This window comes from Lolium perenne, chromosome 5 (genome assembly GCF_019359855.2).
Source record: "Lolium perenne isolate Kyuss_39 chromosome 5, Kyuss_2.0, whole genome shotgun sequence".
Lineage (NCBI taxonomy): Eukaryota > Viridiplantae > Streptophyta > Magnoliopsida > Poales > Poaceae > Lolium > Lolium perenne.
In genome coordinates this window covers 54,822,196-54,832,932 of record NC_067248.2, presented here as the reverse complement: position 1 = coordinate 54,832,932, position 10,737 = coordinate 54,822,196, and positions in this window count along the sequence as shown.

Here is a 10,737-nt window from a genome sequence, read left to right as displayed (position 1 = left end):
AAGCATTCTTGCAAGAACTACTGCAAGCACTAAGGATTCGAATGCACATCAAGCATTCTTGCAAGAACTACTGCAAGAATTCGGAGGCAGAGAGAGGGAAGGAAGAGGGGGATGGATAGGGGAAGGGAGAGGGGTTCTTACCAACGGCGATGGTGGCGACACCCTGCTGCTCCTCTCCGCGACGGTGGCCGGCGCGCAACGCCCTCCTCCTCCTCTCGGCGACGGTGGCGATGGTGGCCGGCGCGTGACGCCCTCCCCTCCTCTCCGCGGCCACGCCCTGCTCCTCCTTGCACGGCAGCTCCGGCGTGCAGCGAGGTCTCTTGGTCCAGGGCTTCCACGCGGCGGCGCTCGAGATCGACGGTGGCGGCGGCGCTCGAGATCGACAGTGGCGGCGGCGCTCGATTGGGAATGGGGAGGGAGAAGAGGGTCGCGCAGCGGTTAAGTCCCAGCTATAGCCGGACCCACATTATTGCCGGCGCACCACATGGTTGGTTCGCCGGGGACAATTATACCCCCGGCGAACCAAACAGGTGGTGCGCCGGCAATAAGGTGAGTCCGACTATACCTGGGACTTGTCCCCCAGCCCTGGCTGGCCATTTCCTTTTCTATTTTATTTTATTTTTCTTCTTTTCTTTATTTCTTTTCACTTTCTTTTATGTTTCTTTTCTTTTCCCACAAATCCTATACTATTTTATTTCCTTCTCTTTTCAAGATAATAACCAAGCAATATGAGTTAATTAGGCATTACAAAAAAATATGAGTTATATATACATACACAAAATATTGACCAACACAATATTAATTAGTCATACATAAAATATTGGCCATGACCATATGAGTAGTTATGAATTACACAAAATATGAGTTATAGATTGCAAATAAAGTTTTACATCATCGATTGAGAAGAGTGTTTCGCTTTCTTCTTGCTTTTCTTGCTCGTCGTTGAATAATTTAGCCCCGTGTCGTGACTTCTTCTTTTGAAGGGTCGACCTGACCTCGGTAGCGTGGTCCTGCTTCTTCTTGTGGTGTATGTTGTGTCTTCGTCCTCGGATTCTTCCATCATTGGGTCTCCGACTTGTCCTTCGAAGTCTTCCTCGTTGGCGACTCCATCCATTCCGACGATGGTCCTCTTGCCTCTCCTCACGATAACACGGCTAGGCCTGGATGGGTCAGTTATGAAGAAGCATTGGTGCACGTGTTCTGCCAGTACCCATGGCTCATTCTGCGCGGTGGCGTTCGTGGACTTTGATTTGTTGGCTTCGGGTAGAAACATGGTGGTGAAATACCGGTCTTCTTTTGTGACGTTCTTAGCCCATCTGATACGGAACATCGGCACTTTCTCCCCAGCGTAGCTAAGCTCCCAGATTTCCTCGATTCTTCCGTAGTATCTAGTCTTTACGTCACCCGTCCAGGAATCCATCGTTACCCCTGAGTTCTGGTAAGCACTGTTCTTGTTTTTTTCTTCCGTGTAGAATGTGTACCCGTTGATATCGTACGCTTGGTAAGTCATGAGGTTGGGCGCGGGGCCATGTGACAAGGCCAATACTAGTTTATCCTTGTCAGAATCCATTGGTGGGGGATTAGCATCAATGTGGTCTTTGAACCAGCGCGCAAAAGAGGAGTTGTGCTCTCTGTATATTTCTGCTTCCGTCATCATCGGCTTGCCACTGTTCTCTATCATGGTTTTGTGCTCTTTCAACCAAGGATCGATCAACTCAATGTGTTGTAGCGCTACTAAGTTGGCCCTGTCAAAGTCGGAAGTCCGACCAGACATGTGCACGTGCAGTTCCTTCCTTCCATTTTTGTGGCCTACTCCCTCGAACCTGCGGAGGTGCTTGTTTTGAGGCAAACCAACAGGGTCCTCGATGTCTAGATAATTCGTGCAGAAAGAGATGCACTCTTCGGTGAGCCAGCCCTGTACGATGCTTCCATCCGGATGTGACCTGTTACGAACGTATCCTTTAATGACCCCATTCATTCTTTCAAACGGCATCATGTTGTGTAAGAATGCCGGCCCTAGACTGACGATATCATCCATGATATGGACCAACAGATGGACCATCACGTCAAAGAATGCAGGCGGGAAGTAAATCTCAAGCTCACATAGGATCACGACGATCTCTTCCTGGAGCCTTGCGAGTTTCTTCACGCTTATCGACTTCCGAGTTATGACGTCGAAGAAGTTACAGAGCCCAGTCAGCGTTGCACGGACATGGTCATCCATTATACCTCGGATTGCAACCGGAAGAATCTGCGTCATCATCACGTGACAGTCATGAGACTTCATGCCGCTGAAGTTTCGTTTCTTGGGGTCCATGTATCTGCTTATTAGCCGGAGTAACCGAAGGGCACTGACTCCTAGAAGGCAATTGAAAAATTGATCGACCTCGGCCGGACTAAAAGTGAAGCGGGAGGGGGACAATAATAGTCTGGCTGCTTAATCCTTTTGCGCTTCGACCGCCGTCCGCCTCCTCCTCCGACTGTCCCTCTTGGGCCGCCGGGATCTGAAGCTCTTCCCTGATGCCCAAAACTTTCAGGTCGTGTCTTGCTTCCGGCCCATCTTTGGTCCGGTCCGGCATGTTGAGAAGAGTGCCAAGCAAGCTCTCGCACACGTTCTTTGTAATATGCATGACATCAAGGCAGTGAGGTGTATCGAGAATTTTCCAGTACGGCAAGTCCCAAAACACGGACCTCCTTTTCCATACACCAATGAGCGGCGTCGCCGTTGCCTTTTTCTTCTTCTTCTCTCCAGGCTTTTGACGTATCTTTCCCGGCGGAGGGCACTCCTTCCAACCTTTCAGTAATGTATCGATCTCTTCGCCGCTCTTCTTCCGTGGAGGTCCTCGGGGTTCATTTGTACCATCGAACAGATCTCCACGCTTTCTCCACGGGTCAGTCTTCTGTAGCCACCTTCGATGCCCCATGTAAACTGTTTTCGAAGAGCCGGGATCCTTACCAAGCTGCAAAAACATCGTCTCTTCCATGCACCTGACACATGCCATGTGTCCATGGCACACCTGGCACGAAATGTAACCGTATCCGAGGTAGTCCTGCACCGTCGTGATCAACGCGGCTCTCAAAGGGAAATATTCTTCCGCGACGGCGTCCCATGTATCTACCCCTTCCTCCGCCCACAACGTTTCAAGCTCCTCCTTTAATAGTTCGAGATACATGTTGATATCGTTTCCTAGCTGTGTCGGCCCTTGAATTAGCATACTCATCTGTATGTACTTCCTCTTCATGCACAACCAGGGCGGGAGGTTGTAGATCCATACAAACACGGGCCATGTGCTATGTGTGCTGCTCACGGTTTCGAACGGATTGAATCCGTCCGTGCTCGCACCCAACACGATGTTTCACGGGTTCTGCCCCAAAACTTCCGAATTCATTGTCTAATGCTTTCCAGGCTTGCATCCGAAGGGTGTGTCGGCCTTTGGGTGGTCAATCCGATCTTCATCATTCAACACTTTGCCTCCTTTCTTTCAGCGTGCCGGCGCATGAGCTTTGCTTCCTTGCGGTCCGCGTAGAACCGTTGCAGCCGAAGGCGGCGGGAAGTACCACACAACTACGAGGAGCTTTCTTCTTCCCTTTCTTGTACCGTTCAGCGTCACACACAGGACATTTGGTCTTGTCCACGTGCTCCTTGCGATACATGATACAGTCGTTGATGCAGGCGTGATACTTTTCGTGGGGTAAGTCGAGAGGGCACGTGATTCTCTTGGCCTCGGCTAGACTACCGGGACACGTGTTCCCGGCGAGAAGGAGATCTTTCACGTATTCCGAGGATGTCGTCGACGCTTGTGTCCGTCCATCCGTGTTTCGCCTTCATCTGCAGCACATCGAGAGCTACTCTCAAGCGAGACTCCCCAACCCGCGACCTGAGTCGTACAACGGAGTATTCGAGTCTATCTCCGATTGCTCAAGCTTTGATTTCCGCTTGGCGCCTTTCGTCTTTCGAGAAGCAGATCTTGAAGATGAGGTCCCTTGCACTGAAGCTAGTGGCACCTCTTCGTCGTCGTCAAGGTTATTGTCATCGTCAAGGTTATTATCGTCGTCAAGGTTATCGTCTTCTGCGACAAACTCTTCATCGTCATCAATGTCATGATGCCCTCCTTCTTGCCGGCCATTATTACCACCTGCTGCCGTCGCCCCATTGACCTCCGCGCCATCATCGCTCATCCATTGAGTGTGTCCATGCATGAAACCATTAGTGAGCAGGTGCCCCTGCAATTTTCCTGAATACGGGTCAAACCATTTCCCTCGTTTGCATCTCCGGCACGGACACAATACCTCCGTGCGTTTATTTTCATACATGTCGATGATCACGTGTTTCAGATATCTCATCACGATGCTTTCACTCATCTCGATAACCATTATCGCCTGCATGGTAAGATTACATAATTGATTAGAACCATGCATCCGTCGGTAGTTTTCACGGAAAATTTCGGCATGACCTTCCTACACGGTAGGACATAGGAGCACCAGAAATGTGCCGAAACGGAAACTTGATGAATCAACATTTCGGCGCAACGTTGGCAACTCATTTTCAACGCCAACACACACACAAGCACAAGCACAACATATATATATATATGCCACACACGAGAGCTTTGCTTCAAATGTCCAACATACGTCTATTTCATTCCTCAATTTGTTCATTAATCACCTATTTGTTTGATATAATTGTCGACGAGATCGAGACGACGCGCCGCGACAATGGCGTATGGAAGCCGACTTTCTAGATCTAGATTGAGCGGTCAACGCGGGATAGTAGATCTAGATCTACATAGGGGGATGTGGGAGATGCATGTAGGAAGGGAAGATTTGCTCAAAAAATATGATTTTGTTTGGTCAAATTAGCTAAATTGGGGATAGAAATAGGCAAAAATGAGCTGGGTTGGGAGAAGGCTCGGGTTGTGTGGATAAGTGGAGTGTAGTGAGTGTGTGAGTGAGTGTTCTGGTTGGTGGCTGAAATAACTCCCAGGTTATTGCCGGCGCACCTGGGCCGTGGTGCGCCGGCAATATATACCCCATCCGGCTATAGTTGCTCCGGGCCAGGACCAGGAAACACTGCCGGCGCACCAGCCCAGGAGCGCGCCGGCAACATCAAATTACCGCCGGCGCGCTCCTGGGCTGGTGCGCCAGCAGTGTTTCCTAGGCCTGGCCCGAATCGGCCGACGCCCATGCCAGGAATTTGCCCCGGCGCGTCTTCTACGGAGGTGCGCCGGCAGTATGCCTGCATCGCCGGCGCGGCGACTTCCTGGTGCGCCGGCAACACCTTCCACCGGCGCACGTCCTAGGTGTTGCGCCGGCACGTTTTTCCTCCACCTATAAGCTTTTTCCTAGTAGTGTTCACACCAAACTTCAAGCAAACTCATTAGAGGGTTAGTGCACAATTAATAATTCACACATTCAGAGGTGACACAATCATTCTTTACACTTCTGGACATTGCATAAAGCTACTGGACATTAATGGATCAAAGAAATAAATCCAACATAGCAAAAGAGGCAATGCGAAATAAAAGGCAGAATTTATCAAAAACAGAACAGTCCGTAAAGACGAATTTAAAGATGGCACCAGACTTGCTCAAATGGAAAAACTCAAAACTAATGAAAGTTGCGTACATATCTGAGGATCACGCTCGTAAATTGGCAGATTTTTTCGAATTTCTACAGAGGCCTGTGCCCAGATTCGTGACAGACAGCAATGCTGTTTCTGCGCAGCGATCCCAAATATAACATCAACTTTGACATAGAAACTTTACTTGGCACAAAAACATGATAAGGAGAGGTTGCTACAGTAGTAAACAACTTCCAAGACTCAACAAGACAAAAAATTGCTGTAGTAAAAACATGGGTTGTCTCCCATAAGCGCTTTTCTTTAACGCCTTTCAGCTAGGCGCAGAAAGTGCAAATCAAGTAACATCGAGAGTAGAAGCATCAACATCATAACTTGTTCTAATAATAGAATCAAAAGGCAACTTCATTCTCTTTCTAGGGAAGTGTTCCATACCTTTCTTGAGAGGAAATTGATATTTAATATTACCTTCCCTCATATCAATAACAGCACCAACAGTTCGAAGAAAAGGTCTTCCCAACACAATAGGACAAGATGCATTGCATTCAATATCCAAAACAACAAAATCAACGGGGACAAGGTTATTGTTAACCGTAATGTGCACATTATCAATCCTCCCCAAAGGTTTTTTTTAGCATTATCGGCAAGATTAACATCCAAATAACAATTCTTCAATGGTGGCAAGTCAAGCATATCATAAATCTTTTTAGGCATAACAGAAATACTTGCACCAAGATCACATAAAGCATTACATTCAAAGTCATTGAATTTCATTTTAATGATGGGCTCCCAACCATCTTCTAACTTTCTAGGAATAGAAGTTTCAAGTTTTAGTTTCTCTTCTCTAGCTTTTATGAGAGCATTTGTAATATGTTTTGTAAAGGCTAAATTTATAGCACTAGCATTAGGACTTTTAGCAAGTTTTTGTAAGAACTTTATAACTTCAGAGATGTGACAATCATCAAAATCTAAATCATTATGAGCTACAGCAATGGGATCATTGTTCCCAAAGTTGGAAAAAATTTCAGCAGTTTTATCACAAGCAGTTTCAGCAGTTTTAGCAATTTCAGGCAGTTTTGTACGCTTTGCACTAGGAGTAGAAACATTGCCAACACCAATTATTTTACCATTGATAGTAGGAGGTGCAGCAACATGTGAAGAATTAGCATTACTAGTGGTGGTAATAGTCCAAACTTTAGCTATATTATTCTCTTTAGCTAGTTTTTCATTTTCTTCTCTATCCCACCTAGCACGCAATTCAGCCATTAATCTTATATTCTCATTAATTCTAACTTGGATGGCATTTGCTGCAGTAGTAATCTTATTATCAATATCATTATTAGGCATAACTTTCAATTTTAAAAGATTAACATCAGAGGCAAGTCTATCAACTCTAGAAGCAATAATATCAATTTTATCAAGCTTTTCCTCAACAGATTTGTTAAAAGCAGTTTGTGTACTAATAAATTCTTTAAGCATGGCTTCAAGACCAGAGGGTACACTCCTATTATTGTTGTAAGAATTCCCATAAGAATTACCATAACCATTACCATCAGCAGAAGGATATGGCCTATAGTTATTACCAGAGTTGTTCCTATAAGCATTGTTGTTGAAATTATTGTTTTTAATGAAATTCACATCAACATTTTCTTCTTGAGCAACCAATGAAGCTAAAGGAACATTATTTGGATCTACATTAGATCTACCATTCACAAGCATAGACATAATCACATCAATCTTATCATTCAAGGAAGAGGTTTCTTCAACAGAATTTACCTTCTTACCTTGTGGAGCTCTTTCCGTGTGCCATTCAGAGTAATTTATCATCATATCATCAAGAAGTTTTGTAGCCGCCCCCAGAGTGATGGACATAAAGGTACCTCCAGCAGCTGAATCCAATAAATTCCGCGAAGAAAAATTTAGTCCTGCATAGAAGGTTTGGATGATCATCCAAGTAGTCAGTCCATGGGTTGGACAATTCTTTACCAAAGTTTTCATTCTCTCCCATGCTTGAGCAACATGTTCAGTATCTAATTGCTTAAAATTCATTATGCTACTTCTCAAAGATATAATTTTAGCGGGAGGATAATATCTACCAATAAAAGCATCCTTACATTTAGTCCATGAATCAATACTATTCTTAGGCAAAGATAGCAACCAATCTTTAGCTCTTCCTCTTAATGAGAAAGGAAACACTTTCAATTTAATAATATCACCATCTACATCCTTATAATTTTGCATTTCACAAAGTTCAACAAAATTATTGAGATGGGCAGCAGCATCATCAGAACTAGCACCAGAAAATTGATCTCTCATAACCAGGTTCAGTAAAGCAGGTTTAATTTCAAAGAATTCTGCTGTAGTAGCAGGTGGAGCAATAGGTGTGCATAGGAAATCATTATTATTTGCATTTGTGAAGTCACACAACTTAGTATTTTCAGGGGTATTCATTTTAGCAACGGTAAATAAATACAAACTAGATAAAGTAAATGCAAGTAACTAATTTTTTTGTGTTTTCGATATAGAGAGCAAGACAGTAAATAAAGTAAAACTAGCAACTAATTTTTTTGTGTTTTGTTTAGGTGCAGCAAACAAAGTAGTAAATAAAATAAAGCAAGACAAAAACAAAGTAAAGAGATTGAGAAGTGGAGACTCCCCTTGCAGCGTGTCTTGATCTCCCCGGCAACGGCGCCAGAAATTTAGCTTGATACGCGTAGATGCACACGTCCGTTGGGAACCCCAAGTGGAAGGTATGATGCGTATAGAAGCAAGTTTCCCTCAGTATGAAACCAAGGTTTAATCGAACCAGTAGGAGCCAAGAAGCACGTTGAAGGTTGATGGTGGCGAAATGTGATGCGGCGCAACAACAGGGATTCCGGCGCCAACGTGGAATCTTCACAACAAAACCAAAGTACTTTGCCCCAACGAAACAGTGAGGTTGTCAATCTCACCGGCTTGCTGTAACAAAGGATTAAGCGTATCGAGTGGAAGATGATTGTTTGCAAGAAAACATTAAAGAACAATTGCAGTAGATTGTATTCTATGTAAAGAATAGGACCGGGGTCCACAGTTCACTAGAGGTGTCTCTCCCATAAGATAAAAGCATGTTGGGTAAACAAATTACAGTCGGGCAATTGACATATAGAGAAGGGCATAACAATGCATATACATGATATGATAAATATAGTGTGATTTAATCCGGGCATTACGACAAAGTACATAGACCGCCATCCAACTGCATCTATGCCTAAAAAGTCCACCTTCAGGTTATCATCCGAACCCCATTCAGTATTAAGTTGCAAAGCAACAGACAATTGCATTAAGTATGGTGCGTAATGTAATCGACAACTACATCCTTAGACATAGAATCAATGTTTTGTCCCTAGTGGTAACAGCACATCACAACCTTAGAACTTTCATCCTTTGTCCCGGTGTCAATGAAGGCATGAACCCACTATCGAGCATAAATACTCCCTCTTGGAGTTAAGAGTACAAACTTGGCCAGAGCCTCTACTAATAACGGAGAGCATGCAAGATCATAAACAACACATAAACAATAGATTAATAATCACCATAACATAGTATTCTCTATCCATCGGATCCCGACAAACACAACATATAGTATTACAGGTAGATGATCTTGATCATGTTAGGCAGCTCACAAGATCCAACAATGAAGCACAACAAGGAGAAGACGACCATCTAGCTACTGCTATGGACCCATGGTCCAGGGGTGAACTACTCACTCATCACTCCGGAGGCGATCATGGCGATGAAGAGTCCTCCAGGAGATGAATCCCCTCTCCGGCAGGGTGCCGGAGGCGATCTCCTGAATCCCCCGAGATGGGATTCGCGGCGGCGGCGTCTCTGGAAGGTTTTCCGTATCGTGGCTCTCCGTACTGGGGGTTTCGCGACGGAGGCTTTAAGTAGGCGAAAGGGTAGGTCAAGAGGCGGCGCGAGGGGCCCACACCACAGGCCGGCGCGGCCAGGGCCTGGGCCGCGCCGCCCTATGGTGTGGCCACCTCGTGGCCCCACTTCCTTCCCTCTTCGGTCTTCTGGAAGCTCCGTGCAAAAATAGGAGCCTTTCGTCCAATTCCGAGAATATTTCCTTACTAGGTTTTCTGAAACCAAAAACAGCAGAAAACAGCAACTGGCTCTTCGGCATCTTGTTAATAGGTTAGTTCCAGAAAATGCATAAATATGACATATAATGTGCATAAAACATGTAGGTATCATCAATAAAGTAGCATGGAACATAAGAAATTATCGATATGTTGGAGACGTATCAATCCTCTACCGCGGTGAGTACGAGAATTTGGTTGCATGTCCGGTGTGCACTTCATTGCGGTATAAGATCAGACGAGATGACCCTGGTGATGTTGAGGGCGAGCGCCCCAGGAAGAGGGTTCCTGCCAAAGATATGTGGTATGCTCCTATAATACCACGGCTGAAACGCTTGTTCAGAAATAAAGAGCATGCTAGGTTGTTGCGATGCCACAAAGAAGACCGTAAGAAAGGTGATGTTGAGGCACCCTGCTGATGGCTCCCAATGGAGAAAAATCGATAGAGAGTTCCCAAACTTCGCACAGGATGCAAGGAACTTAAGGTTTGGTCTAAGTACAGATGGCATGAATCCTTTTGGAGAGCAGAGCTGCAGCCATAGCACCTGGCCTGTGACTCTTTGTATATATAACCTTCCTCCTTGGTTGTGCATGAAGCGGAAGTTCATTATGATGCCAGTGCTCATACAAGGCCCGAAGCAACCTGGGAACGACATTGATGTGTACCTGAAGCCATTAGTCGAAGAACTTCTACAACTGTGGTCCCTAGCGGGTGTACGTGTGTGGGACGAGCACAAGCAGGAGGAATTTGACCTAAGAGCGCTGCTTTTCGTAACCATAAATGACTGGCCTGCTCTTGGTAACATTTCAGGACAGTCAAACAAGGGATACAATGCATGCACGCACTGTTTACATGAGCTCGAAGGTGATTATTTGGAAAAAGGTCAGAAGGTCGTGTACCAGGGGCATCGTCGATTTCTTAGGACTACCCATCCCGTAAGAAAGAAAGGCAAGCATTACAACGGTGAGGCTGATCACCGGAGGAAGCCTCCCCATCGTGATGGTGTTGATATATTTGGTATGGTCAAGGATCTAGAG